Source organism: Strix uralensis, chromosome 10, assembly GCF_047716275.1.
Source record: "Strix uralensis isolate ZFMK-TIS-50842 chromosome 10, bStrUra1, whole genome shotgun sequence".
Lineage (NCBI taxonomy): Eukaryota > Metazoa > Chordata > Aves > Strigiformes > Strigidae > Strix > Strix uralensis.
This window is the reverse complement of record NC_133981.1, coordinates 21,264,648-21,290,623: the sequence shown is the minus strand read 5'-3', so window position 1 is coordinate 21,290,623 and position 25,976 is coordinate 21,264,648. Positions and strand designations below refer to the sequence as shown.

Here is a 25,976-nt window from a genome sequence, read left to right as displayed (position 1 = left end):
TATGTCAGCCCACTTGGGTGACCAGAACAGAAGATACAGCTCACCGTTCTTCAATTCTTCAGAAAGACTAAAAACGTCAGCTATTAAACTAAAAACAGAAAACATGCACATTCTTCCATGCAGGAAAAAAAAAAAAAACACCCTCACTTAAGTGTGGCAAGTAGCAAATACACAGGAAGCAAATTTAAAATGACTCACAAGATGAACGTTTCCCAGCTCCCCACACGTATCTCTTCTACATAATTAAGCTAAAACTGTCCTTACAGAGGGAAAGCTGCAATAGCTTTATTTACATATAAACAATTATTCAGCTGTAAACATAACTCACACACATAGGAGTTAATGGAGAAGGCATCAACACAGCTATACTTTAGATCTCCTCTTCAGATGCCAAGTAACAATTACAGTCTCTTTCACCTTGGGAATTCTTAAATATTCCCCTCTTTATCTAGACTAACTTGTGCCATTCCTATTTTAAATACATCAAAAACTGTCTCACATTTTGGGCCTGGGTTTTTTTAGCCTGGACCAAGGCACATTTGCACAAAGTGTGTCTGAGCAATAGTCCAAAACTAAAAATTAACTAGGAATATACAACTTTATACGGCCTACCATAAAATGACACTAATGGTACAGCAATACTGCCTGAACCATGTCCTTTTGAAATGTATCAGTGTTTGCTGGAGAATTGTACACGGTTCACCACAGCAAATCTCAGTTTGCCAAGTAAAATTACTAATGCAAGACTCTTTGCTCAAGCACAACTTGTTTTGAGGCAGAATTTCCCTCTTATCCTGCATATTTTACTATTCAAATATCGCTTTTGCCCAAGATACTGGCCTCCATTCTTTACTCCCAACTTGCATGTCTCAGTTTTTATTGTATTATTGTGCTATTTGGCACATGAAGAATGAGGTTAAGTGGTAAATTATTACCTTATCTTTGCAAGATGAATTAGGCCTAGACACAAAGGTGCCAAAAGTAATTATCATACTAGATAAGGCATGGTAAGAATCACAAAGTTAACCTCTGCACAACTATTGCAAGTAGAGCTGTATATTTGCTCATGCTCGTGAAGTTTCTGCACCTTCAGATTTCTCATTCGTGACAAATAAACTTCGTCATCCACATTAATGTCTTTGTGAGAGTCACACTGCTCTGTTATCCAAGAAAAATCTCATCACAGAAAAACTGTGAATTTTTGTTTCGTTTAATTTTTCTGCTTCGATACAGGTTCTACAGGTTCCTTACAATGCTGTTTTACAATGCAAACCATAAAGTATTTCAGTTTTGAAGCTAAGTAGCTCTGGTAGCCATCAAGCCTATCAGAGAATGGAGCACACACAAGCAGATCCAACAACTGCCTCCTGCCAAAGAGAGCAGTGCCACATCCTCCTCCTCAGATGCAGGCTCTCCCTGTTTCCATGTATGACCACTGAAGCTTGTTTTGACCTCAGGAAGAGACATTTCAGGGAGCAATATCAATGGAACATTTATTTCACTCTTCCCTAAGCTCCATTAAAAAAAAATATTTCTGCTCTTTTTTCCTTCCCTAGCCAGCTCACTGCAGGGTTAAAAGCAAGAAAGAAGTGATAGAGAGAAGGAAATGGGATTTTTTTTCTACTTCTGTCAACAAATATTCCCTCATGGATCTTAATTTCAACTACAGGACATTATCACTGCCCAACTGAAAGCATGCTGATAGCCAGTCAGCTACAGGAAATAAGAAAATCTTGAATGGAAGCTAACTGGTGCAATATCTCAAATGCAAATTTAACGTCACAAAGACACAGAAGTTTTGATTTTGCTTTCTGCAATAATGACTTCTCTTAAAAAAAATAGATGAGAGGAATTATGAAGAACTGAAGCTTTTCCTTTTAATGCAAATGTAGTTGAAAGTGCATTAACCACAGAACATTCCCAGGGTATTAAACCAAATGCTAAAATTACATGCAATCTTGTGGTACGTTTGCTGTCCCTAGAAAGAATGGAGCACATCTGCTATATAAGTAGTTCTTTTAACAAAATCAGCTGCTGATCCTATTTTTTAAAGTTCAGATAGGCAGCTACTGAGGAATGGAACTTCAAGCACCACCTGTCATCTAAGTGCTTTTCTCTCAACTTCAGTGTCAGCTTTATGTGGTTCACAGGCTTCCTCCACCCTGGAGCCATGGCTTCCTTGCAGCCTAAACTGGACTCAGAGCAGCTCAAAGGTGAGTGCAAGAGCTAGTGCAAGGCAGGACTAGGACCATGACTGCAGGAGACGTTGAAACCTGAAAGGCCAATATCCAGATTTGATCACAGCTGAAGCTCTGACAGACACCAGCCCATGTCAACCCCACCAAGCCTTACAAACATGACATTGCTCAAGATAAACAATTACCTTCCACAAGAAGGTAACTATTCCATTGATAATGATTCCTCACTGACCACAGAATTTCTCTACTTTCAAGCTATTAAACTCAATTGTAATGTCCCAGTGGAGTACACCTATATGCAGTGCATATTTGCTGTGCAGAATCAAACATAAATCATTTTTGCTCAGGAAACTGTATGGTTTGCACAGGTGCCAAAAAGGGAATTTTCCCTATCTCTCAGAAGTTATAGCTTCTTTTTCCATTTAGTTCTCACAGCTTTTTACTAACTTTTCCAACAACAGTAAATAAAACATACATTGGGATAGTCTCAACTATTAATGAAGTTATGTGCTCACAACTGTTAATATGTTCCTCCCAGCAACTTTTGTACCATACATTTATAAGCTCCATTTAGATCAGGTATTTTTTTTAAAAAAAAAAAAAAAAAAAAAAACCACCCCAAAAAACAGGTCAGTTGCAAAATCTACAGTGGTTTTCCACAGGGCTGCAAAACTGTTAAAAAGGTTCCCTAAATCCTATTTTTAAAATCCTATTTTAAAATTGCTACACTAATATCAGTGACAGCAAAACAGTTTCCTAAAAGCCAAAGAAATGTCACACTGCTGTTTAAAAATCTAAGCAGTTAAGCTACTACATACAATTTTGGAAGGAGAAACCAGGAGGATTGGAGAGGATGTGGCTGCTTTTCTAGGAGTAACTACTAAATTAACTCTATGCAGCAGACTGTCTTAGGGACACAGAGCCAAACTTCACTGCCCTGTAATGAGACACTTTGTATTGGGCAGCTCTTCCTGGCACCTTAAAGCAAGAACTTGACATTTCTACATTGTAGTCTAGTGTTGCAACTCAACTCATCGGGGCTGCTAAGACTTTTGACAGATTTTGGGTGTATCTTGCAGCCAGGCACTGTAATCTCTCTGTGCATTCTGCTTTGCCCTGCCACTGAAGAGATTAGAGGCAAAGTATTCTCAGACGACAGAAGGAACAGAAGAGCTACTCCTAGCAGAGAGCAGGAAAAAGATGGATGAGTTTTTAAAGCTTCTCCTGCATTTGAGTTGTTCGAATTTAAACTGGTTTAAATTGAATTAAGAAATACTATGTATTATACACACATATTGTAAAATACGAGATTAAGTAGCAGCCTGCACAAAGTCCTAAACACTGAAATTAATCTGTCATTTGCAAGGTCACTATCAACAGAGAGCAGCTCTGGAAAAATGATAGGTGATGGAGAGACAGAATTAGTAAATAAATCAACGGCTAAATACTGCTTTCTAGGAAATGATATTTTTGTTTAGATGATACTCTGCTATGTAATGTATATTTTCAGTAGGGAACAAGGTCATGAATAACACTGCACTAATCAACTAATAGCAAATAAAACATGGAGATTTGGCATAGCAGATAGAAATTTGCTAATTTTTTTCCTACATCACTCACACAAAATAATGAAACTATAGAAATACTTCCTCGTACCACATTCCTCTGAGTACATATCTTCTGATACGCATCTTCCATTCTAAAAATATTTTCTGTTTTACCCTTTGGCTATCAGTCGAAATGAAAATACCCTAATCCTTTCCAGGTATAAAATTAAAATCAAAAGAGAAATGCAATTTCTACAGAGTCCCAACAGCCCTTCTGAAATGTGCTGTGCTGACACATAGATTTCAAAAACACATTAGGAGATTTTTGACCTTTTGCTCTTTCAAATCATTTGACATAAAGATATAGGTCATTTTGCAATAGGAGTTCTCACTGTAAGAGAGTTTGCATAAAGTATTCAGAATGTCTTCTAAGAGAATTTCCTTTTACTTTTGAATAAGAGTTAAAGGACTACTTTAGAAAAAGATAAAACTCACAAAAATTAAATTTTAAAGGATCTATTAGAAAGAGCTGTTAAATCCTGGATTGCAGTGTAACTCAAAATCTACAAATGGTATTGTGGTCAATAATGTCTTGTCTATCAAAATTCACAGGACTTGCAGTCTAATTTTCAACACAACCTTGTAAATTAATTTAACAAACAATTAGAGGTAGAAAAATACCAGAATAATCCCAGTGGATATATTTAAGACATGGAAAGAATCATCGAGATCTCATGACAGAGTCCTTCTTCAAACTGAGTTGCTTTGGTTAACTATCCTCAATTTGATGGGGAATTAAGAAGTTTGATGTTCAATGAAATTCTATAAATATTGGTAATTACAACAGTGACTTAGAAATTCATGGGACTGGCATTGTAAAGTTACTGGTAAGACTTCCTTCAATTCATGAAAGCATTACTAGAAGAAAAATCTCTCTTACAGCAATACATTACTTATGCATGGGCAAGTCATCTGATTGCAGGTGATAACCACGAAATGCAGCCACGCTATAATGCATAAGAACAAAGTTGATCCTCCTTGAGACCAGTTCCTACTTTCCATATAGCAAATGTGAATACCTGTTCACCCTAAACTTTAGCTAACTGAAAGACCAACCTTTGCAAATCAAGCTACTCTCTCTCACCATTCACCAGTCTCTCCAATTCTACCTGCACTATAAGAAGTCACAATCTGCAACTTCAAATTTGGTTAAGATGTCTTTGTACCTTCATTTACATGCTGCTCCACTAGTAAACAGAGGATTTCATATTTTAAAGATAATATATCAGGCATTTTTTAAAGTGTAATTTAAATTAAGAAATCCAATATACCAATGTTGCAAGAAGAAAGAGTGCAGGAAAAATATGGGAACTTATTTTCTCTAAATCCAAACTTTCTTTCATCCATTTATGCTGCATGTATATATCATCATTCGAAAACACAGGAGCACACCTAGCAGCATATCAGTCATTTTCACAGTACGAAGACAGTTACTCCTTTCTCTGAGCACACTCTTTCTTTGTTCACCTTTAAATATTTTGTCAGAACACGTATTTCCTACAACAAACATGTCCTGAATGGAAGGAGAGCTGTGAAAAGAACTGGAACATAAGAAGTACTAAGGGAAATACTTATGACAATATTTCTGCACAGACTTGGAACCACCATCTGTTCACAAAAAAGTGAATATTCATAACTGACAGGTCACACTGTGCAAGTGCACCATCTCATTTACTTCACTAGGAATTTTGCCTGGATTGAGTTACATCTGCAGACTATAAACAAACAAGAAAAATAGCACTGTAGAGAGATTAAACTAAACCCTTAACTGTATTATTCACTGAGTGAAAAAGATAAACTGATTATTAAAATTATACTTCTTCCTGCATTGAGAAATTTGGATTATTTCTCAGTAATCAACGAGGAACCAAATCCCGTGTCACCCAAGTTTCATTCAATTCATTCACTGTTCATTCAAAGCTGTAGTAAACTTTTTTCAATATATTAATTCATTTGACGAGGAAAAGTGCATTGTAGTTTTAGGATTTTGTTTCTGTACTTTAAAAATAGCTATCATATTATTATCACAGTATTTTCTTTTCCTCATAATGTTGAATTTTACACATCACATAACAGACTAGCAGCAACTTCAAGCTAGGACTCACAGCAATAAAAATAACACAACTGTTAACTAATGCAAAAGATTTACATTTTTCAAAAAATCACATTTTATAAGTCTAACTTCTCTCATTGGAAGGTTAACTTCTCTGATCATCGTTTTCCCAGAAACGTCATCCCATCCAGCCCTCTTCCAAGAACACTAATGAATCACCTGTCCTCTCCTTTTTTTCTCCATCCTTTCCAAGTAATTAAAAAAAACCCCAAACCACTCCAAACCACTTTTCAGAGCAGTGACTTCTGCTTCAATGTGTGAGAACATATGTAGATCTCATCTTTTGCCTTGCTGCAGTTTTAATTTTATTTTAGCTGGTTCAGATCATTTTATCTTCAGGCACTGCAAACATTTGTGGCTTAAAGCCAAGGTCGAGTTTTGATGCTGCCCACAGAATTTCCTCCATTTAACAGCTAGCTGATCACCATTCACCACTCCTGAGCTCCTTCCTTGTTGTTTCCCTACTGTATTTTTAAAGTATGTTATTTCCAAATAAATCCAAATGACAGTCTCCCGTTCAAGTTTTATGGATTTTCATTTAAATAGATAGGTGGAGGAGGTATATAAACTATCATTTTTCCATTCATTTTATGTAAAGTCGTATCTAAGATGATGTGTGCACCACCAAAATAGCTGTTTAAAATGAATCATTCATACCAGTTTCCAAATTCTTGTAATAGATAAGGATTGAACTGCCATTGCAAACACTTTGAAAATGTCTTATAATAAGAGAGAGCATTTTGTAAGCACACTGCAATGTGGGAATGCAAAGTAAGAAAAAAATAATCAAAATTATGCTTTTTTTTAATTTACAGTATGAAAATTACTTACGTTTTACTCAAAGTTGACTGTAGAATTAGTAAAAGCTGTGTTACACACACAGTTTATGAAAAAAAATTAAATACCATCGCAAGGATCAAGACCTCTACAGCAAAATCAAAGGATTAAAGTGAGACACTAGATAGAAAACATCTGAAGCTTTTTGCAATTTTGTATCTTACTATACCTTGGCTGGTGATGAACTATAGTAGTGTATGTATGAACAGGCACACAAAAACCCATGTGTATTCATACGCATGCATGTTCTAAAAAACCCATGTTTTAAAGTTCATTTTATGTTCTCAATATTCAAAATGCTTATGATGCTTTCAGGGGACTTTCTGTTTCTGCCATTTTTCTTTCACATTTAGATTGCCATAAAATTATTCTTCCAGGTTTGCAGGGTGTCCTTTTCTCCTCCCTTCTCCTTTTCTTTTTCTTTTTACCAGTGCATATTTTATCAAAATTAATTCAAATTCCATGAAGATAGAAAATTCTCTGATCCTTAATAATCTCATGTTTTAATTATTGCAATCTCCTCCACTTTAGCTTTTGAAAATCCCAATTTGCTATCCCTTAATTCTATTCTAAAATACTAAAACAACTGTGCTGGCTCTTTACTTTGATTGCATCAGGTGGGTTTTTTCCTCCTTCTTTTCTTTCTTTCATAAGCACATCAAAGGACACCAGACTGTTAGGGTCTTGCATGAACTGTTGATCTGGACCTATACATGCCTTTGTTCTGCAATGACCTCCCTGACTGCCCACTTTCCAGGTTTTTCCTACAACCAGGAGCTAGTCTTACCTGTTCACAAATGGCAGTCCCACTAACCTGCAAAATCCACCAACCAATCTCTCTTCAAAATTCAGTGGTTCTCTGACGACTACAGATGATCCGCTTCTGACCATTATAACATCTGGTTCAGATGCAACCTCTAACCCAGCCTTTCATGAACTGGTTACCAAAACAAGAAGTTATCTTGTTACTAAAACCCTTTCCACAAAGAAAAGATCTGCTACTAGCTCTTGTCAGAAACTCTACTTGCCTTTCCTAATTTTCAGGAATGCTACTTCATGGGATTTGAAAAAAAAATGTATGAGAAAACTAAGATTTGGCACCACCCTTAATCTCACCACCTTGCAAAGTATGTGCTTTATTTTCATTTCATCTCATCCATAAAGCACACTGACAAGTAGAAATGCATGCACTCTTAAAAGAAAAGGGAGGAAAAAGAAGAGTTTAGTTGTTTAAAGTTACGTCTATGCCCACTGGGCACAGACTTCATTCCCATTTCAGTGCATTTTCTCAAGCAGCACTGACATTTACAGCGGTGAATCATGCTACTCCAGCAAGACTGGGTGCCACTTCTCTGGGGACCTGTGGGACGATGGAAAGAGGAAGAATTCCTCAGCAGTGAGGTTTGGGGAAAAAAAAAAAAAAAACAAAAAACAAAAACCAACCTACAACCCAAACCAAAAACCCTAAAGCACAAAAAAAAAAATAAAAAAAAAATCATCCCCAGCTCACGAGAGTAGGGCCAACATCCCAGAAGTTGACAAAAGTAACTGGGAGAAGTGGGGGCAAGGGGGACCCATCGAGGTCATTCTTACAACTTTTTCAATAGTGCCATGGACTGTTTCATAAATAGGTTTCTCCTGCCTAATCCGAGCAATTTATAAAGACTAATATGGACTCACCTCCCTTCAAGTTGTAATTTATATCCTAGGGGCTAGGTTTGGTTAGAAAGAGTAAAGATGAAAATAACAATAAAGAATATAGAAAATTATTCCTTGCTCTTTCTTATTAGGCATTACTCCTCAGCAGTCACGTTTCCAGCAGCCTCACTGGCAAACATCAGATGAATTACTGCATGCCAGACAGCAGCAGTTTTACCTGAGACACCACTTCATCCCTGGTACGTAGCTCACACCAGCTGCTCCAGCAGAATTCAGCACAGATAAACAAAACCATTTCTTCTCTTTCCTCCTACAGTTTTTAAGCTACACATCTGCAGTTGCCAACTCCCTTTTTTGATGCTGGAAATCCAGTGCAATTTACATTTGCCTTCATATACACACATGTTTCTTTTTATCGCACTCTAACATCTCCACAGTTTTTATCCTTGTTCCAGATGATGTTAATGGAGAGAAGAATCTACCTACTACAGATGAGGTGTTGGACAGCTGTTCCTGTGATAAAAAGTGGGGTTTTTTAAATAGAGTATGAAAAAGTCCATTTAATGGACAATAAGATACATATTTGCATTTATATTTGCATTTATATTTGCATTTATAAAGCCAGTAGTTGGTGTAATTGATAGTTCTCTTCTGTTCCAATCTGGGCAGGAGGATTCACAATACAACACTTCCATGAAGATTTAACAGGGAGTGGTAAACCTCTGCTTACATTATTTTTCAAGACATACTTGAAAATATAATAGCTTCTAAAATAGAGATGTAAAGTTTCTGCACATGACATCAAGAAAATGTTCACTAAATTCAGAATAAAAAGTTGTGATCTCTTCTATATTCCAACCCAGTTCAGATAAGTCACTCTGAGCTGAGCCTTGGCATTTTCAGTGCTTTCACTTTAAGGGAAGGGGAAAAAAAAAAAAAACACCACAAACCCAAAAGAAAACAAATCCTACAAAACCCAGTCTTCCACCACATTCTCTTGTCCTATATTTAGTACCAGTTCAGTACTGGTACCAGGAACTGACACTAAGTGATTTGGGCCAATATAAACTAGAAGCAGCAATTTTCATATCTATCAGATGATAAAGTTTTGCAGGACAAGCGAATGATATGTAAAAATTCCATAGCAGCTAATCAAAAACAAAACTTGAGGAAGCAGCAAAAAGCTCATAATGAAGAAATATATTCCACCACAGGTGGCAGGAAATTGTAGCTACTGATAACAAGTGTTATGGGGCTCTGGCAAAGAAAGAAAATTAGCATAAGCATGAAGGCAAAGTAGTGATAACACCAAAAAAAAAGCCTCTGAGCACTCTCCAGAAATCTATCATGAGAATCAAATGAAAAGTAATAAGTAATAAATTTGCATTTTCTGTAAGACCTTGCATTTAAACATATTCTTAAATATTTTGTGAGTTTAAGTAGCTGGCTGCAGACCATGTGTTGCTTGCATACATAAAAAGCAAAGCATCACTTCACTCAGTACTGAAGCACCGACATCTGCAGAGAGAGATTACTGAGAAGTCTAAAACAAGACCTAAGAACAAGTCACTCAGTCTATCCAAATAGACAGTGCCAATGATTGAGAATCCAAAAAATTCAAAACCTGTATCTCAGAACACTACAGAGACAAGCAAAGAACAAAGATGTGGGGAGTCTGAAGTCAGGGCCAAGCCCAAAGCACAGCGCAACCAGGATGATTAGGGGAGGGTGGCAAGAGACGTTTTATCTTGGATCAGTCACCAACTCTTCTGCAGTTTCATTTGCTTTTCTGAAAGACTCTCTGGCTTGGGAAAAGAGATGTAGGAAGTGCAATGGATTACAGAACTCTGAAAAAGCTGGAAAGTCCCAAATACCCAAATACCCAGAACGGTGTTAATATGACTGGCTTAGATAAACTCTCCAGGGGAAAAATGGATAGAATTGCAGTAGAAGATGATTGGATCATCAAACTGAAAGTAAACAGGGGATTTACCTACTTTGTTGATGTGAGAGTACACAAGTCAGTGAAGTCAGTGGAACTCTAACAGCCATGGATAACAACAGGCAAAACACAGACTTAAAATGTAAAGCAGCTAAACAAGAATCACAAACAAAATACACATTCTAATAATAACAAGGGAAAAAAGGAACTAGTATTTTGTCTAAAAAGAACGAAGCCCGATCTCAGCAAGGAGCTACACTTGTAGGGCAAGTTGAAAGAGAGGGGAGAACACCACCAAAATTAACTGAGGAGACTTTCCAGCATCCATGAAAGTGGTAAAACAAAATCAGCTGGGGAAAAAAAAAAAAAAAAAATCCAGTCTCTGCTGGATGTATGCAGTTTACAGTTTCTCCCTGAAAAGGGGAAATTTAACACAGGAATCGGGGAGAAAGTGAAGGAATCAGCAAAGCAGGCTCAGGTGGGGTCATGAAAGGAAACCTTCACTCTTCCATGGGGTCAAAAGACTATGCAAGAAGGAAATGCTTATCTCTGCCTTTAAGGGGTAAATTTGTACAATGTAGTATGTTGTATGTGTCAAGCAAGATTTAGCACATAGCCTTTGAAATCTAGTGAATAAAGACACATGTTAACCCATCTCTTTTGTGAGATTTAGTTTCTACATATTAGCATTTCAATTGTACTCAGCACTCTGTGGTGTCACTTGAGAAAATACACATTTGTATGCTTTGTATTAGGAGAAACCAGCAGAAAAGCGTTAATCTTGCTCCAAGAACTCTAGGAAGAGACAGGAGCCAGTAAAAATCTAGTACTATACCTACAAAATCTGTACCATAAAAGAGCCTGCCAAGAAAGAAACCTAAACCAACAAATCGCAGACTTTCACATTCATGGAGGGCATGTGTTAATTGATTGCAAGCAATTTATTGGTATTACCAAGGATTGTTTCAAAGTGAACAGAAGCCTGTCATTTGCAGCTACTGTCCAGAGCACCGTTATCTTTACACAAAGAAGGAAAATGTGCTAAACTGTACCTGTAAGAAGCTCCTGTCATACCACACAGAGGTAGCCAGTGCAGAAGTTCTGAACAAACGCTTTTTCTCAGTGAGATTACCGAGCAATACAAAGGCCTCTCAGAACATACAATTAACCATTTCATTTTGGTCAAACCCTCAAAGCAGCTATTTTGGTGACAGTGAAGTAAATCCACTATATAAAGAGGAAAGACAAAACTAAAATTATCCCCAACATACAAAACAAAAATATATAATTTATAAAACAATTATAAAATAAATATTGTAAAAATTACTTCAATGACTGCGATGAAGTTTTAATATTTTTAATAATATTCAACATTTCCAAAATATTTTTAATTCAGAAAAGTGTACCAAAAGTAATAAGAAAGAAAAAAAAAATTACATCAGCAATATAGTATTAAAATGTGATGTAAAAAAACCTTAAAATTTTTCATTTGTGTCCTAATTTATAAAAAATTCCATGGAAACTTAATTTCCCCAACATGCCAGGAACCATGCTGCCTAGCTCACACAGCCACACACAAGTCAAATCATTAGATTAGGGCCAGGCTGTTGTTTATATTCAAAGTCAGTGATGACAGCTACTGAGTAATCGCTCCCATTTTCTCCAGTCACTTGAGCATCTACTGAAGTCTCACGTGATTATTCACTCTTCCTAATCTTACTCAACTTCTTAAAACCCTCTGGAGCACTAACACCCACTGTACTCTTTATCAGACAAAAATGGCTTGCATACAGTATAGAAAGGAAAACCAGCTACTTGCACTGATGGCTTTTGTGATTTTTCAACAGCTAGTTCACACCAAGACAGATGAGAAATACTTAAACCCCAAGGTAACAGTCAATAATAAAAAAATAAACTGATATTACATATTAACTTCGTGTTTAAGACATTCAAATCCAATGAATGATTTGAACAGCACACACAACATATAGAATTCAGCAGGAATACACTAAACATTTTCTGTTTAAAATAAAAAATCCTTAACTTTATTCCATTAAAATACCATTAAGTTTTTTTTCTTTTTTTGTTTCCATCTTGTATTTTAATACATTGCTTAGGAGCGCCATTATACTGTGATGTTTAGTTAACAGAATACATGAAAACAGGTTTGCACAGACATGCTGGATAACCTCTCAGGTCCAGAGTTTCCATCACCTATAAAACAGAGTTAACAACCCATACTTCTTCTAATGCACTTCAAGATTTACTGCTGAGAAGTCCTATGCAAGAGCTAGATATTATCTACTGTCACCCTCCCACTGTATATAATTATGTTGTAGTATTACCATTACTGACCTCTTAAAATAACATAAAACTGAAATTAAGTAGTAACTGTATGATTATAAAATGTCACTAGCTTCAGATAGTAGGAAAAGATTATTTAATTAAAGGAAGTTTGATTTTCAAAGGGAGAAGAGTTCAGAAGTATTCACATATTTTTAGTTGTGCAAAAAAAAAATTACTATACAGGTAATTGTAGGTACAGACATACTCTACTTCTGCACAACTTTTCCGCACAAGTATCATATTCGCATCTAACCAGTGAAAGAAACCAGAACATACTCTTCTTCCCCTTCAAAACACAGGGGACAATCCCAGGAAGAAGAACACAGAAATAGATGGATGGGACAGTCTCTGACATCAAACCTATAAAACAAATTTTGTTGACATATTATGCAATCGTTTGGGATGAGCTGATGTGTAATTTGTGCCCACCACAGCTGTGCTGAGAATTGTAATGAAGTGAGACTACTAATGCCACACTTTGCTGTTACAGCTATTTTCCTCCAATGTAGATGGAAGAAATTACAAAAGTATAGTTTGTCAAAGGTCATCATAACTATTTGGAAAGCCAGAAGTTTCAGTGGCTTCACTAGTGCCCTGCATTTACAGGCCAGACAGTGAAATGCAGGCGTGGCTGCATCTGGTGCTGAAGATGAGGCTGTTTCTTCAGCTTCTTCATTCTCATTTACAACTGATGTTTAATTTTTAAGTAGTGCAGAAAAAAACACAGCAGCCTAAAGTATCTTAATAACTCAGACAAATCACAAGAATGAAAAAAACAAAACCGTGAAGACTTTCATATGGGAATATCTTTAGGAGAGGACAACAGTTGCAGTCACCTTTGTGAAGAAACAATCCGTATGTGCTCTTGGCCTCGCCAGACAAAATCCCACAGTCAAAGTAGCGTTACCTCCTGTTTAATGTTATCTGAAACTTGTGTTAAGACCTAACCAGAACGGATGCCTTGTGTTCATCAGTGGAAACAAGCAACACCTTACGTAAATGCAATCCCGGTTCTGGTTCGGAGGCAGATTAAACAATGAAATCCAGGTATAGTTAGACTCTTAGCGCATTATATCTTTCTAGAACAGTATTTGAGAGGCTAAAGACAGAGCATTCTTTAGGAAGGTTTGTTTGGGGGTTTTACAATTTTTTATTTTCACAAGCATACCAAATTGTGTCATTGTGCCTGGCAGCTTGCCTTCCATAACAAACATTAGAACTATTGTGTATTATATTAAGAAATAGAGAAAATTATGGTATTTCAAACTCTTCTTATTTCTTTGCAAAAAAAGTAGAAAAACCTTGGGGAGGCTTTTTTTTTTTTTTTAAATAGCTGAATGACTAAGAAAGTTCCCTCTCTAGTAAGTCTGTCTAAGCTTTTAAGTCTCTTACAGACATTTAAATGTCTGACAAATAGATTATAGACTACTTGTTTTAAGACTTTTCAAAAAAAAAAAAAAAAAAGAAGCTTGAATCTCTAGTATTTTGAAAGACAAGCACAATATTTGGTCTGCACAGCTTATAGCATCTATTAAAACCTTCATTAATGCAACAGTGCCAAACTACTGCAGTCAAAGACTGATGTCAGTAAGAAGTAATGCTCAACACACTGCCATAACTTGATGTTACTTGCCCACATAGTCGTTATGACCATGTTTTTGTTCTGCTCTGTATTGAAAAAATATAGGTACGAAGTAGAACATTTTGACAAAAACTAGATTAGTTTTAGTTAAAAGAGCCTATCAAACATATACATGTAGGTGAGAACTATAGGTACACTTATCACCTGAGTGTAAATTCATCTGGAAATTATTAGTGACAAAAAAGAGCAAATCCTTGAATAATTTCTATCCACATGAACATTATAGAATATTTTTAATACATTGAAAGTTGTGCAAGTGCTATTTTGTATAATACAATGCTTTTTATAAACTTCATAATCCAACAGGTCCTTTCAGTTTTTTAACATACAGTATGAAAGAAAATAAATAATCTAAAACAAGTTCGTACAGTCTTCTTCATCGCAGCTCCACAGAACTTAAAGCTATGCGCTATGGAAAGCTTCCTTAATTACTCATAGAAAACTTGCAAAGCCTTTTTATCTGTGGAGTTGTTACTAATTTTTCTGTGGTTTTCATACCAAGCTTTAAGTGTGCTTATTTCTGTACACATCTCAGGAGAGGAAGTGTTCTATGAACAGAAAAAGACACCCAAAACAATAGGGTACTCTTGTTATGTTTCTGATTCCTATGTTGTTAGAAAAAGAGCAAGTGTGATTCTTTTTCTTTCCTAATAACATGCTAACCAATCTCATTACCATACTGGGAATATATTTATTGCTGTCATAAAGCAAATTTGCTCAGACATCTCCTTGTCATCATAAAAAATCAAAAGTAATCTTATACTTCACTGTACAAAACTATTTTGAGTAAATACTTATCAATTTTTCTTTATTGGTTCTACTATTTCATAAGCCCAAGATTTAATTTAGTAGGTAGTGAGTGCTGTTTCCATTTTTTCTGTAACAGTTTGAATATTATTCATCATTTTGCTTCTTGGTTAATGAACCTTCAGTAACAAGAGAGGTAATAAATAAAAAAACAGATTGTACATTTATTGTCGTCACTACTTACAAATCACTAGAACCATCTACTATTCAACAGAAAATCCAGAATAAATACTAGCTTTTTCCTTTCATTAAAAAATAATGGAATTTTCATACATTTAGAGCAAGTTGGGCAACTTCATTTTAACGTGGTTATAAAATTCAGCCAATCCAAGCTGCCTGACTTCTACTGCAGCTGTAACTAAAGAAATGCTTGAAATAATCTGGTGCTGTCCTGTACCTGATAGTGTTGCTTGGATTCCTGCTAGTCTAAGTGGAACATGCAAATGTATTGCTCCCAAAATTTAACAATTAAAAAAAACCCCATCACCTAATTACAGAAATGAAAAAGTCTCATCACTGGTAAGACAGAAAATTTTCACAGAACAGGAAAATATAAGATTCATACCACATATAGCATGATGACATATGCATCAGCACTTCACCTGTATCTAATAGTTTAATTCTATTAAGTTTTAGCTTATACAACATAGCTCACGATATATTAAAAAAAGTTAAGCCATTTAATGTTAACTGCTGGAAGTTTCATTTATGCATTCCCACACTTGGGTTACAGGCTATAAGGCTGATAATTTATCTGCACAATTTTATTTTGCAATTAAAATTGAGGGTATATCTTATAGAGAGCAAATGTATAATTGTGGGAAAATACTGTCTAAATCAAGTACAGAGGAAGCATTATTTAGTCCAAAATCTTGAGGTCCTGCGGGGTGGGGGAGAGTCTAGAGTTCTGCTAGAGCTACGTGTTTGTATAGGTGTCATTAAGTGGCACTGCAATCTCCTCCTGCATTTACTTTACAGTCTCTGCCCCAGGTTTCAGCATCGGCCCTTACATAATCCATTATCAATGCAGTCTAAAACACACATTCGTCACATTCACTAATCCCACGCTTCATACACCACAATGTAAAGAGAAAGCAGACTGATCTTTCAAACTAGGGGAAGCTCTCCTTAAATGATGTGAAACAGTAAGTAGCATTGTTATGTGGAAGAAATCTCTGATCAGTAGTATGGTAAGACAAATAGAGCACTTCTGTTTCCTTGGCTGGTGCCACTAAGTCAAAACCCAAGACCTTATTTATCAGTAAGAGTTGAATTCCTCAGGAATCTTCCATTTTATAGGATTTCTATTAAGTTACAAAAGTTAATTTTTAATTTTGAGGAGAAAAAGAAAAAACAACATACAGTGCTGTCGTCTTCTAAAAATGAATGAGTGCTTCATAAACAGGGTTCCAAGTCACATAACCAGCTGGGTCTTTTCGTGTTGGTTAATCAATCTTGATTTCAAAACTGGAAGAAAGAAAAGAGATAATTAGACTTGACAAACCCCAGAGAATTAAGCAAATTAATAGAACAAACAAGGATTGGTCTAAACGATACCCCACAGGAGAAACAGATCCAAGAGCAAACATCCAGTGTCATAAATAGTTACAGACATTTTGCAGTAAATAATGTGATTAAAAAGTTCTAACTCTGTGACCAAAGATCTGTATTAACAGCTTAGAACTATGAGCCTCAGTCCTAACAATCTCTTGCTCTTGTCTATTCATCAGTGCTGTAGCCCTGTGGCCTCTCATATATGTAAATAAATGGTATTTTTAATGCACAGTCCTTTGGAGATTGTCAACTGGTTTTAACTCCCATCGTCTTTAAAAATAGCTAGAACCCTGAAGAAGATAAGTTCAAACCTTCAGCATTTCAAGCTGCTCCAGAACAGCTACTCAAAGTTATTCATATTCAGCACCAACTATGAGGGGGAGGACAAAGGTCTGAAAGTGGGAAAGGGAAGACTGAGGCCAAGAAACAGATAAGAACAAGAAGGCAGACAGCAAACAAAATGGACAGTGCTCATTGTGTTGGCTTTGGTATCTGCAGCTCTGCCTCGTACCAGAGAGGGCAGGAGGAGAGAAAATGCAGGACAATGTTTTGTTTGTGCTGTACGGGATCATAAAGGAGAGCTACTGCAGGGGATGACAGGCTGACTGCAGGCTACTAGAGCTGGGGGGCCCAGTGTACAGCCTGGGGCGGGGGGGGGGGGGGGGGGGGGGGGCGGGGGCAGGGGTTGTGTGTGTCTGGGGGTGTTCATGTGTCTGTATGAGAGAGAAAGACAGAGAGTGGCAGAGGGGAGAGACATTCCCCTGGGTTTCCTTGCATGACATAAGAACCTGGAAGTGAATAACTGAGAGGTCTTAAGGTCAACATAATGATGTCATCATGAATAAATGACATTCTGACTTGTTTCATAATAGATACTCAAGAAGGTGTACTGAAATCACAGGCAGCAGTTCTGCAAGCAAGAGAGGTGCTGCTGGATGCAAGTGTTCCACATGCAAACACATCAACAGTATACCATGAAGAGACACACACAAAAATAAAATTTTCACATTTTTGTATTAAAAGGGAACCACTGTGTTTCAGTATGATGCCATTTTTGACCCAAGTCATAGAATTTTACTCAGTTACGCTTGTGTCAAACAACAGCATATGGCACAGCCGGAGGTGATCTTGGTAGAGAAAACATCCACTTCTGACTTAAGAGTTCCAGTTAACGATCAGTTCATCATACCCCTCAGTAAACCCTGTTTGGATTCAGCTTGCAAAAACGGGATTGTTTAATGCCCTTTGAACACTATGTAAAAACATGTTTTATTTTAAATGAGTGTTTCCCCACACAGACACCAGTAAGACCATCTGCTTCATCTCAGATTAACATAAAGGAGTGAGCTTCCCCGATGCTCCTGCACTAAGGTTTTAAAGATGCCAGGTCTTGCATGTCATTGACTTTATTCAGTCTCCACCTTATGCCTGAATGAAAGGTTAAACTATCCAAATACAATTAAGTTCCATATCGCTTGGATTTGTAGTACTTGTTTGAGGGACAACAAAATTCCTTAAATGTTCTTACCATAACTTAGGTAAATTCAGTTTGCATAATTTTATCTGGGAATTTTAGGACATGGACACCATTCATTTTTAAACTATATTTCAAATTTATTTTGAAGATTAATGTGCCATGACTCAGTGTTCCAGGATCACACGCTATTTCTAGACTTTCTCTTCCCTTTTCTGTAGAAATCAGAGTGCAGAGGAAAACAGATATATTTAATGCAAAGACATGCACAACCTTATAGTGCAGCTAACATGGGACACTGACACAATAAAGGAAGAACACACTGAACTGGCACACTAAAACCCAAGAACCTACTTATAATACAGTCTTAAATTTTGCTGTTAAGATCTTGCCTACCAAAGTAAACATGACTTAGAAAAGGTTTCTAACCAAACTTTTATTGCCAGAGTATACCACCAGGTGGCAAGATTGTGAAAAAGATATATATGTAAAAAAAAATCATTCCGATAACACATTTGGTCACTGCTGTTTCAAGGACCCTTTGGTGGGACATGACAATTGTTTTGCGAGGACTTGGGTAAGTATTTATAATGTCCCCGCATGGTCTGTAGAATAAAATATTTTAACATTTCTTCATCACTCTTCATGTAGTCAATTTACTCACAATTACAATAGTTAAATGCAACACAAAATTTCTAGTAGATGAAACAAATAGCAATTGTGACCACCACCTGTACTTCTCTAAAGAGCTTGGTCTTCCTACCATTTTCCTTCTGCTTTCTCTTTCTCTGATACTTCTTTCACCCTTTTCAAAAGAGCCTAAAAATCTTACAAGTCTGCAGGGAACCGCATATTTACATGGGAATATGGCTCAACAAAGATGACTAATAAAATTGTTTTGCTAAGGGAGAGAAGAGCCTTTACACAAAGTGTACTTACAATCAATTAGCTAATTTTTTTCCCCATCATATTTTAATTTCTCATGTTATACCCCAATTATCTATAAACGAAGACACAGGACAGCTACTTCTAAGATCTACCGTACCACCAGTAAATGTATGCTATAGACATATGAGCTCAGTTTAAGGGACTGAATTTCATATAGAATATGTTCTTTTACAGTGTCAGTTTGATTCAAACTTTAGGAAGAATGTAAGCCCTCAGTAACGACTCAGAAATCTATCACTATAATGCCTCACCCCTAGATCACAAAGGACACAATGTAAGCACACGGTCCAGCACTGTGTTTTTTACATACATCTATCTACACACAGATAGATGTATAAGTAAATAAAAGGACATAAAATATTAGTGAGGCTTTATCTTCCCAGCAACAAAACAGATAACCACGTTGCACAGCTGAACAAGCTGATGAACAACTCTAGCTGAGCCTGAGATACACAACACGAAAACAATGATTCTAGAAATAGTTTAGGGACTTTTTCCTTCCATTTGTAGCGTGGCACCTGCTTAATAACATACAGCTACCCTTCACAACTGTTTAAAATATTGTCATTATCCCTTGAGCTAGAAGAAATTAGGTAGGTGTAAAATAATCAGAATGTCAAGCACATTAAATGTCAAGCATAAATAAGAACCAAAATTGGAACCTCTCAAAGATGCTAGTACTCCCACAGTTGGGCAAAAAGTGTTAACTTCAATAACCACCAGCATTTGGGACTTTTATTATTATAAAAACACATAAAATTCTTTGCCTTAATGGCATCTAATAGCTTGAAAGCCAATGTAGCATTAGAAAGTAAAAGTAAATGTTATCCAAGTCATCAAGAAAACTTCCTGCCCCAAAATAGACTTCTGTTCGGGATTCTTCAATTCAAACACTTCAGGGTATTGAAATTAAACAAACAAACAAACAAACAACCCCACACACACTTGGCAGAAGAATGAGGGAGGGATGAGTAATACATGAGCCTGTATGACACAGGAGGGCACCAAAAATATAACCTGTAAAATAAACTACCAAGTTATAAAATGTTTCTTCACCCATGAAAACAAAATAGCTTGTTCGATCCATTTTTAATTTCAGAATTCAATAGCCATCAAAATTAAAATGAAGCACTCTTTCCCCAGTGAATACACACTAACTAAATATTTTGAAGTGAAGATATCCAAAATCTAAATTAGACTGGTAACACTTTCAGGAAGGGATTTTCTTTCAACTAAGTTCATGCCATACTAGCAAATCATAGTCTCAAGTCCAGAAACCCAAACTGTGGTTAACTGAAATTAAAACACTGAAGAAATATATAAAAGAACGCAATGCACATTATGCTATGATTAGGTAGTAACACCTATTACTAGATGTTCGATGAAAATCACACAGATGTATTTTTTGTCTACAGTGAGCTTCTCCTTTATTATTCATGTTTCCTTCCACATGACCTATTTAATTTTCTATTTCATCTGCATGGCAAAAGTAGCCTTACAGGACATGCAGTACTTAGGAACAGCTCTACTTAGAAGGCTTCAACTGAGAAACTCCCTGAAAGAGCCACTGGCATTGGACAAGCCGTGACCCCATCACAGAGAGGTTTACATAGCAAGAATGTGTCACAAAATACTGAGGTATTTAGATACCCACATGGAAGAGATTCATACTCTTGGACAGCGTCAGAATGGAAACTTCTAATCTCTGCTCATTTCGACTCTACTTATCCCCTTTCTTTTTAACCATGGGATGCTCTTCTGGGAAGAGCAATAACAAAATCAAGACAAATGGATCAATAGAAATTGGAATGAGGTCACCAAATCACTTTGCCTCAGCCATATGAAACTCTCAGCCAGTAGTAATAATGAAATTGATTTGATTGGAAGTAATCAAGCCTCAAGGTTAAAATACCTCCATGTAACCATGTCCCAGCTGCATGCTGAGTAAGAGAAGGAAAGAACATTCAATAGAGTTGAAATGAGTTTTCCTTTAAAGTTACAGGTCATACCTCTACCAGCATGCATTTCCCCGTGTTTCAGGACTTTTAGATTCTAAGAGAAAACTCTCAAACTCACAAACGTAGAAAGCTATACAATTCTACAATCAATTTCTACAATTAGGGCAACGAGTATTTACTATCCCAGATTAAGAAATAAAGGCTCTATTGACTCTTTAGCGCTTGCTAACATGTCATTTCCTTTCATTCAGTAGTGCTACAATTACCATGCCAACTTGAATCTATACTTTGAATACAAAACTAACAAGAAAGTACTAAGTATAAAGGTATTAATAATAACTGGAGTTAAAATTACATTAAAGGGTTTGTTGGCTTTCTTCCTTGCCTAATGAAATAGTAAGAAAATATATAAACCCAAAAATTAAGTCAATGCCATACAGCTGGGCACTTATTCTTGAGGTCTTCATAAAAATGACATCTTTTCTCTTCCTAGAGAGTACTGTGAACCAGTCCCAGGACTCGGACAATTTGTATGCGTTCATATTTAAAAAAAAAAAAAAATTCTCTTCAGCATTCAAGAACACACTCTAAAGCACTTTATAAAAAGATATCTTACTGAGAGAGTACATACACCTGATTTGAGAAAACCAAATAAAAATAACAAGAGTGCCACCTATCCTTCATTATGAATAACAGAACTTCCCATGGACTGACCTTGCTGTTAAAAATCCTGTACAATAAAACCTGACAGTTACGAACATATAAAGCTCTCCATCTGGGCAGAAACTTGGTTAAAAAATAAAATAGAAAGGAGTGTTGCATGTAAAAGCAGGATGAAAAAGAAATAGAGGAGGAGGATTTGAAAAAAAAAAAAAAAATCTGTTAGATATCAAGAGCATAAAATCCAAAAGATTAAAACCCAACAAAACTAAGGATATTTTAAAGCTTGCAGCCGCATTCTGGGCTTCAGTAATGATTTTATAAAAATAAGTTTGTATGTAATACGCAACTAGCAAACTTGGTCTAAAACAAGCTGCTGTACACAAGCAGCAACTTCCAATTAATAGGCGAAAGGAAAGATTCTTCCAGTGCAGACAGATTGGAGCAGCAGAGCGAGGGTGGTGGTGGGGTGGTTCATTTTCGTTTTTTTAAGATTATAGTGGATATCCGAGTAATACATACTAGTAATTCAGACACCTTTATCAGGAAAATGAAAAGAAATTATTAAATCTAAAATAAACACACAGATAAACACCTTTTATTAAGGAGTAAAGTTGGTTTTCTTTTACTGTAAAGGGAAGTCAAGCTTCACAAATCTGCTGTGTGCGCATGCGTGAGGGAGAGTCAGTTGGATCTATATATTTGGATATATTAAAATCCAATAGATATTCGTAGGCTTTCAAAAACTCCTTCCACAAAGAGAGTCATATGAAAATTAAGCCACTACAAGATAATACAGAAGGCCTCTGTCTTTAGGAAAAAATCTGGTTAAAAGATGGGAACGAGAGCAGGAGTAAGTGTGGAGCAGGTCACCAGCAGAGCTCTGCAGGGAGCTGTGCCGCAACCCGAAGGCTCTGCATACCTGCACGTTAGCCAGAAAGGGAGCAGGCAGCAACGTGGCAAAGCCACGTGACGATGCAAAATTATTCATGCTAAAATGATGAGGGCTAACCATGAAGAAGTGTGAAAAGACCTTTCAAGACTCTGTAATCAAGACATTAAAAGTGTCAGATGAATTTCAAGACAGGTACCCATGACACAATGCACATATGAAAAACAATTCTAACATTGCTCAAATGGATGCTCTCTGAGCTAATCATTTCCACACAGAAGTTATAGTTGGATAGTTGGCCTTACCACGGACAACATCCTTTACATTTTCATACACAAAATTTTAGGACACAACCACACATAGCAGAAGATAGTCATATGTGTACCCTTACACAGCAATCACCACCGCCTGTTAGTTGGATGGAAATCTTGATAGTGAAACAATATTTTTAAAATCAAGTGGACAGCCAATGATGACCGCTAAACAAACATCCAAACTAAATTTCCAAGAAGACTGAGGTGTGAGACACCAAGCACCAGCAAGTATTGCTCATCAAGCAGATCTTCTATGGAGAGATGATTGACTGAATAAACAAAATGCAGTGTCATGCTGGGATGTAACAGAGATTACTTCAAACCTGTTAGAATTCACAATTTTAACCCCCCAAAACGTACTATCCTTCTAATGCAATGGTTCTACTGTAGGAAAAAGGTGGGAAGCCATCCGAACGAGTATTGCAACATCTCCAAAGAACAAGATGTGAACTCAAAAAAAGGTTAGTATATATCAAGTTCCCCAGAAGCACCCCCACAGGGAAGAGTCCCTATGGATTGATTTATTCATAAAATGGAGAATGATAATTTATCTATTGATGGAGTTTTGCTCTAGTGGTTTATATAACATCAGCAAAATCCTTAAGTGTAAGTACAGCTATATACTCAATCAGGGACTACATATTATTGGACTCTCATTCAGTTCTGTTTGGAATCACATCCAAAACATTTAAAATTGTACTCCAGTTTCGGCATTAAAAAAAATCTGCTGTATAGTCTCTCATCAGAGAAGTTTCAGAAGGATGTTAATAATAAGTATTGAAACAAATACAAAATATGGCAGAAAAGCAGAAGTGTGACAAATATTTCCAATTAACATGTGCGTATGGTTCCACTCAAAACAAATTTTCTTGCAAGAAACATGTTTATATAATACTAGTAAGTTGTTGTACTACCAACCTGACTGTAAGTTTACAATGGGGCCATTTTGATTTAGGCACTGTCAAAATTTAAGTTGGAATGAACAAAATTCAAATATATATGGAAATAATGGAGATAAAACCGTGGAGGGAAACTCTCTTATTATATTTAAGAGGGAAAAAAAAATTAAAGCTAAAAGAAATAAAGCTTTGTTTCTGAGCTCCTAATGAATGCCAAAAGCCCAAGGAAAGAGCAGGGAGGTTGGGATCCAGACTCCACCTCACACAAAGATGTGTAAGACGGATTCATAATTTGCTGCATTGTACTAAGTTACTAAATCTTCTGTGTTGAAGAGGAGGATCACTTGTTGGCCTTCACTTAATGTATCACATGCACTTAATAAGGTAGTACCTTGGCCTTTTTCCTAGTCCATCATGTACAAACATAACCACCTGCACTTGCATGACAAACTTAACACAGGATAAAAAAAACAACCCACACCCCAAATATTCCAACTGCTATTAGAGGTAAGAATTGGAACTTCACCAGCTTACAGGTGCATAAATTGTTAATAACTTAGTAGAATCAGTTGCTGGGTGGGATTGCTATTCGTACGTTCTTCTCAGAAGTATCTGCATTATGACAGCAAAGTAAGTTACGTCTAGTTCACACTTACTTTAAATTCTTTATGCAAACTTGCAATTTTAAGCGATTTAAAGAAGCCCATCATGCAGCAGGGGCCACGTGTCCAAAAGGTATTGTTTGATCAGCTATGTTGCTGTCAATGTTACCAAAGTACTATTTGAGTAGCCAGCTGCGACAGTATTTTTAAGCAATTTTTAATCCAGCTTCATGCTTGGATGAAATAAACAATTTGAATAGAGAATTCTGTTGTAAATGCAATTTTCTTCTTGGCATTTACTTGCTTTTGGAACCTGGATTAGCCTTCATGCTTGGTGTGACTGAAGTGGAACTGATATGTGATAATGCCATAAATACTGCAGGAGTTTCTATGCAAGAACATTAATAGGAAATACATACACAAAGAAATAATCCAAACTACGTGAGGTTACCATTACTTACTGCACCCCAAGGACAGAGAGAGAAAGGATGTTAAATCACACCTCATTCCCAAATAGAGGCCTGTAACAGGTCTCTAAGCTCCTGATCTAGTGAAGGCTGGGAGCTACTTCTCATGGAGGAACAAAACCATGCATACCATACAAGACCAGTTGTATCTTGCCTCTGAGAGTGTCAGCTACTTATGACTCATTCTGAATGCTCAGCTGCCCTGAAGTATGGCACTTCAGAGGTGTAGTCACTGGGGGAAAGACATCTTAGATGCTCACAGATCTTAAAGGCACTTCCTTGCATAGATAGGTAAATGTCGAAACTGTGCATCTGCTGCTGTTTAATGACCTGCCCTGGGTTGCTAACCCTACACCTTGTACCATTGTAATTCTGGCATTTATGGCAATCAAGGAAAGAGCAGGTGGGAAAATAAGACACTGGCTCGATAGACAAGTATGTTCTTGCAGATGGGAATCAGAGAAAGCACAATGGCACACCTACGCTCTTCAGGTTAGAGTGACACCAGTCTTTTGTCAAGAGAGGATTCTGCATTTTTAAAGAGAAGTAAAAGAGATAAAACACTTGAGGAGGAAAAGCAGATGCATGAACCCTCACAGCAAGCATTCAGCAGTGGAAGAACGACAAGTACTCTCAGCACTGTCTTCTACCACAGGTAAATATGATTGCAAGGGTATTTTTCCTTATATCCAGAGATCAAAAGCAAAAATATAGCACTAATGTAACAACTTGTTACAACAGGAAACAAATGGGGTAATTTAGTCAGAAGCTATACATACGTAATCAAATATAATAAAAAAATATCACGACCCATCAAAATAAGAAGCAGTATGTTGGGGAGGGGCAGCACTTTTCTGCTGCACCACCACTACTGCAGCTTTCCAAGGTAAGGGTGTGTTGCTAATTGCAGTCCTACGACAGTAAGAAAAAAAAATATTCTTTTCATTATTAATATTTATAACATTAAGTGTTCACTGTTTGCTTACTGATTTGAAAATAACAAATGCAACACTTTCTGCTTCTTATCCATCCCCCAGTTAATAGCACCAGAGCAGCT

General features: G+C 36.6%; 1 protein-coding gene across 5 annotated transcripts in view; it reads right to left on the bottom strand.

The window, feature by feature from the left end:
- The window catches only part of ATP2B2 (ATPase plasma membrane Ca2+ transporting 2), a 432,424-nt gene that overhangs the window by 267,626 nt on the left and 138,822 nt on the right, over positions 1-25,976 (bottom strand). For all 5 annotated transcript variants that reach the window (XM_074879694.1, XM_074879691.1, XM_074879693.1 and 2 more), the window contains exon 5: positions 16,514-16,618. The gene's annotated coding sequence lies outside the window, so the exon portion shown is untranslated. The remainder of the gene's footprint in view (positions 1-16,513; positions 16,619-25,976) is intronic.